Source organism: Cryptomeria japonica, chromosome 5 (genome assembly GCF_030272615.1).
Source record: "Cryptomeria japonica chromosome 5, Sugi_1.0, whole genome shotgun sequence".
NCBI lineage: Eukaryota > Viridiplantae > Streptophyta > Pinopsida > Cupressales > Cupressaceae > Cryptomeria > Cryptomeria japonica.
The window spans coordinates 913,842,046-913,848,502 of record NC_081409.1 but is presented as its reverse complement, the minus strand read 5'-3'; positions in this window follow the sequence as shown (position 1 = coordinate 913,848,502).

Sequence of the window (6,457 nt, the reverse complement as noted above, 5' to 3'; positions counted from 1 at the left end):
TTCTAAAAATCCATGAAAATCATCTCCTAGAATATTAGGGGACTTAATAGTCCTCACAAACATAATTTAGTTAGAAACATGATTAGAGACAAAAACCCTGACATTTTTTTGATTCAAGAAACTAAGATGGTGAAAGATAAAGTTGAAAGTTTGAATATTTTAAAAAACGGAGGAGTCAACGGAGGTAGTTCAGAAGGTGCCTCGGGAGGAATTGTTACATTCTGGAACAAAAACAATATAGAAGGAGAGGTATTAATTTAGGACATCAATTTAGCCTGTATTAGATTTAAGCACATTAAGAATTGCACTACGTGGGTCCTAACAAATGTTTATGCTCCTAACACTAAGATTGGATGAAGCGAGATGTGGAAATATCTTACTAGGTTGAGAAGAAGGTTTGCTGAGGACAGCTGGATAATTATGGGAGATTTCAACACTCCCTTGAAGGAAAATGAGAAAAAGGGAGGGAGTCATGCTAATAAGGATAGCAGATTGGACCTAATGGACTTTATAAACAATAATGCCATTCATGATCTGGAGTTGCAAGGAGTCAAATACACCTGGGCTAATCGAAGAAGTGGTGAGAATTTGATTCAGGTAAGACTGGATAGAGCTCTTCTTTCCTTAGATTGGTTTAATCTTCATGAATGTTCTTTATCTTCTCAAATAAAGGCAGGATCAGATCATTACCCTATAACCTTAACGGCTAAAGTAAAAAATAGAAGGAGAAATTTCCCTTATAGATTTGAAAATATGTGGACTAGACACCCAAATCTGGAAAGTAAGATTAAGGACTGGTGGCAGGTTAGTATTGAAGGCAATGCCATGTATAAAGTGGTCAAAAAGCTGAAGAATGTTAAAGATAATGTCAAGAAGTGGAATAAGGATTGCTTTGGGAACATCTTTAACTCAAAAGCGATGACCCTCTTAGAACTCAAGGAAATCCAGGATGAGATACAACACAATGGTTATACCGATATATCTAGAAACACTGAAGATGCTATTCTAATAAGATATCATGAAATAATAGCTAAAGAGGAAACCTACTGGAAATAAAGATTGAGAAATGTCTGGTTGAAGGAGGGGGATAGGAACACTAAATACTTCCATATGTCCACCCTTAGACATAAGGCCATAAATAGAATTGTACAGATTAAAGTGAATGGCATATGTGTTGAAGATGATGATTCCATGAGCAAGGCTGCAATGGATTTTTTCTCTAATCTACTTGCTAAGGATCAGAATTTGAATAAACAGGCCCAAAGGGAACTTCTGGACAATATACCTACCATTTTGGGGGAAGATCACAATGACTGTTTAACTGCCATTCCCTCCCATGATGAAATTCTAATAGCTGTTAAGTCCTTTGAGGGCAGCAAAGCCCCAGGTCTGGACGGCTTTCCCATGTTATTCTTCCAAATGTATTGGCATATTATTGGAGATGATGTTACCAGAGCTGTGAAAGAGTTTTTTGGTGCTAAAAAACTTTTGAAAGAGGTTAATGGTACTTTTATAGCTCTTATACCCAAAAAGATGGGGGCAGATTCAATGGATCTTTTTAGACCTATAAGCTTATGCAACTCTCTCTACAAGATTATCTCTAAGGTCCTTACCTCTAGAATTCTCAAATTGCTTCCTTCCATTATATCGCCTCAGCAAAGTGGTTTTGTCCCGGGAAGGCAAATTCTGGACTCTATCATCTTTGTTCATGAAAACATCCATTCTCTAGCCTTTTCTAAAAAAGAAGGTTTTTTTTTTCTGAAACTTGACCTTTCTAAAGCCTATGATAGAGTGGATTGGGATTTTATGATGGATGTTCTTTCTGCTTTTGGTTTTAATCCTAGGAGTGTTGGCCTTATCAGGCAACTTGTTTCTTTGGCTACTTTCTCTGTGTTAATGAATGGCTCCCCCTCTCCTTTCTTTAAAGCCTCAAGAGGTCTCAGGCAGGGGGATCCCCTATCTCCAGTGATCTTTATCATCATGGTGGAATGTTTGGGGAGATGTATTGGAAAACTGGTTGAGAAAAGGGAGTTTTGTGTTTTGAATTCTTCTTCGGCAGATCGAATATGCTCTCATCAGCAGTTTGTTGATGATTCTATAATAATGTGATAAGCCACTGTGAAGGACGCTAGAAAACTAAAAAAGGATTTGGATATCTATGGAGAGGCTATTGGTCAGCTTATAAACTGGTCTAAGAGCTTTGTTTATTTTATCAATACCCCAGAGAGAAGGAGGATTAAAATTAGTAACATTCTGGGTACCCAAATTGGTAGCTTGCCTGCCTCCTATTTGGGGCTCCCTTTAGGTCAAGATCCTCTGGATACCTTTTGGGGAGCCTTGGTGGATAAATTCCATAAAAAGCTATTTGGATGGAAGGGAGCTCTACTTAGTCAAGCAGGTAAGGTTCAAATGCTAAAAACCACTCTTCAAAGTATCCCTCTCTATGCCATCAGTCTATTTAGGATTCCTACTAAGTATGCTAAGGCCATTGAAAAAATATAGAGATCCTTTTTATGGACAGGGGTTGAGGAGAAGAAGAGAATGAACTTAATTTCTTGGGAGAAGGTCTATAAGCCTATGAATAAAGGCGGTCTGGGCCTGAGAAGAATAAGAGACATAAATGAATACCTTATGGCCAAGCAGATTTGGAGAGGATATAGAAATCAAGGAGAGTGGAAAAAAATATGGGACAACAAATATAAAAGCCAATGTCCAAATCTTCAAAGTTTCCTCAAAGAAAAGATTATCCCAATTGGATCTAATATTTGGAAAAATATCTCTAGGACTAGAGACTTAATTATCAAAGGTACAAAATGGAAGTTGGGGAAAGGGAATCTTATTTAGTTCTGGGAGGACCCTTGGCTTATGAAGATCCCTTTAAATGAAAACCCTGAGTGGAACATAAATTAGAATCAATGCCAGGAAAGATTTGGAACCAAGGTGGAGGATTATTGGAAAGATGGATAGTGGAAAGACTTATCTCAAGTAGATAAGTCTTTGGGTAGTTTGAACAAAGTCATGAACTCAATGGTGAGGATTGAAGAAGAAGACTAGATAATTTGGAAACTCACAGCTAGTGGTATTTTACTATGGCATCTCTTTATCATCAACAGTACAATAACATGGAAAGTCCTTGCTGGGCTAAAGCATGGGTGAAAGGCCTTACCCCCAAGATAAACATTTTCTTTTGGATAGCCCTCCAAGACAAAATTCTTACTATAGAGAATATAAGAAAAGGAGGTATCAGTATACCAAGTTTCTGTACACTCTGTAAGAAGAATGAGGAGAAAATAAATCATATGCTCTTTCATTTCCCCTTCTCAACTAAAGTTTGGGGAAGTTGTCTGGATCAACTCAATATCAGTTGGAGCTTCCCCAACTCGATTTAGGAGATTTTCAAGTCATGGCATCATCCTTCAAAAAATAGAACCACTACCTTACTATGGAGAATTGCTTTACCACACATGTGCTGGGGTATATGGAAAGAGAGAAATGATAGGATTTTCAGAGAAAAGAATACCAAGGCTAACATTGTGTTTGAAAAAATAAGAAGAAGCATAGTGGAAAATATGAATATTATAGGCGGTATTGATAATCCTAATAGTAAGGATGATCAATTTGTCTATAAAAAATGGAGATTAAAAGCTCAAGAGAGTATCCAGAGTAACCCTAGAGAGGGAGTGATATGGACCAGCCCACCTAGGGGATGGATGAAAATCAATTTTGATGGGGCCTCTAAGGGAAACCCGAGGGTTGCAGGATGTGGAGTGGTCCTAAGGGATGAATAGGGAATATGTAAAATCATAAAATGTATTCCTATAGGAAAACTGACCAACCATGTTGCCTAAGCCATGGCGGCTTATCATGGGATTATCCTTGCCAAAGAAGCCAAATGCACTAAGTTTTGGTGTGAAGGAGACTCCTTAAACATTATCAATTGTTTAAATATGAAATTCCCGTCATCATGGTCGATTAGTAATGCTATTAAAGCAACAAGGAAAATCAGCGAAGAGTTTGAAATGTGTGTTTTTACACATGTTTATAGGGAGGCCAACTCTTGTGCTGATTGGGCAGCCAACCTGGCTTGCCAATCGGGAGACATCATCACTAGTTATGGTGAAATGGAGATTGCAAGTGAAATGAAATGCTTGCTCAATAAAGACCGAAGCTATACAAGGCAACATGGTACTTTTAATCATTATTTCTAATGACCTTTCTGTCTTTTTCGATGCAGGCCTTACTTGAAGATAATGAGCTATTAAATAGGCATCATATCATCATTATTTGGCACGGATTATGGGTGCTCTTACAAAATAACCACAAAAACCAGAGGAAAAGTTATCAAAATGAGAGAAGGCATTGCAAGGAAGGTGCTAGAAAAATGGGAGGAAACAAGAAGGATTTGAACCTGCATCCTGCACTGAATGGAGAAAGAACAAAGAAGTCTGGAGTATCCTTCAGCAGGGGGGTCTTAATATTTTCATGGAACGACTGAATGGGAAGGACCCCACAATTACCAACTACTTCATCAAGAACTGGAAAAATGGAAAAGTTCTGATTGGATCACATATGATGAATATAGACGAAGAGGTTGTCGCTGAGGCCACAGGGATGACTACCGAGGGTATGAAATTTTATAGGGACAGAGCGATATCAGATAAAGCTGCAGACAAGTTTCCTATTATGGATGGTGAGAGAAGAAAGATGAATCAAAATTGACAACTCCTACCACTCCCTTGCAGGCCATGGAGGTTTGTCTTATTTGCTTCTATTGAATATATTACCTTAGTTGGTAGGTTTACTAGGGCTTATGGGCATCACTTCATCCTTCTTAACCATTTTCGTCATGGAGAAAGGGTTAGCCTTCCCTATTACCTGGCCTGTTCAATGGATCATACTATAAAGGAGATTCAGAAGGACCCTAAAGGTGATCTTGCCCTCCACCAAGGGCTTATGGTCCTAGTTTATAAAAAGCTAAAGGGGAAGTGCATTGAAAAGCCTATTAAAGGCAAAAATGCCAGAGATGAGACTACGGAAAGTAAGGATAGTGGTTTCAACTTTGATTCTGAGACTGAGGGAGAGTCGGAAGAAACTAGCAAAAAAGGGAGGATTAGGGCCAAGAAGAGGAGGATTATTGTGGAACATGAAATGTTGGACTCTGAAACTGATTCCCTTGAGGAAAAACCTGTTAAAAAGAGGAAAGGGAAAGCCTCTAGAAAGAAGGCTCACAAAAAAAAAACACTAAAAAGGGTAGCAATTCTGATCTCAATTATGTTCTGGTTGAGTCTGAGGAGGAGGATGATGATAATAAGAGGATTGATAGTCAGGACAAAGAAGGGGAGGGTAATCTGGTGAAGGATAATTTGGAAACCATGGAGACCGTGAATACCACTAGTCTGCATAACGAGGAAAAAGGGGGTCACGTTGATAGTGGTGAGAAAGATACCATTAAGGCCTTATGTGAGACCATTACTACTTTGGTGAAGGATATTAATAGTTTGAAAACTGATACACAAGCCATGGCAAGAATTACAGTTGGTGACAAGCCCTTGGCGGAGCATGTTAAAGAGTTAGTAGCCGTTCTGCATAATGCGCAAGCTATTGAATGTATGGTTGGAAAAATATTAGCCACAGAGAAAAAGGTCAATGGGATGGGAGATAGAAAGGAAATGGACAACAAACTAAAAGATTTTGGCAGTAGAATTGACAAGCTGGAGCACAATGTCAAGCAGCTTGCTGACCAAAATTCCCAAATCCTTAAATCTTTGATGGACAACATGAACATCTTTATCAACAGGTATGAGAATAATGCAGAGAAGGATGGTGATAAAGAGCAGGTGAACAAGAAGGGTCATGCAAGGAGGACCAGAGCCAACACAAAGAATAAGGTTAACATCGAAGGTCGTGAGCTGGAGGATATGAAGACCTCAGCGAACAACATGAAACAAATGGTTGTTCACGTTGAGGAGATCCTGAATAGTATTTAGTTCTAGTTGTTGTCCTTGGTTCTATCTCTTTGTTGTCTTTTGTTGTCCTTTTGTTGTCTGTTTCAAGTTTTATGTAATGATGTTTTAAGTTGTGCCCTTCTGGTGGATTCATTTTGACTTTTTGAAGTGATCAGGCACTTTTTAAACTTTTCTATTTTCCCGGCTTGTAAAAGGTTTGGGTACCTTTCAAATACCTGTTTTTACTTAATCAAAACAAGTGTTCATATATTGAGAATAGCTTCTGTTACTACTTATCAAATTGCCATTAGTTTTTTATATTCAAAGTCATACTATATATTCTAGTCAGTTAGTACTACCGAATCATGTAGTTGGTATGCACAGTCTAGTCGGTTACAGCAGAAAGCAGTCACAAAATGCAGTATACACCGAGCTGTCTACCGAGTATCTTTTTGAGACTACCGAGTAGTAAAGATGACACACCGAGTTGATATTCACCGAGTGAAACGTGT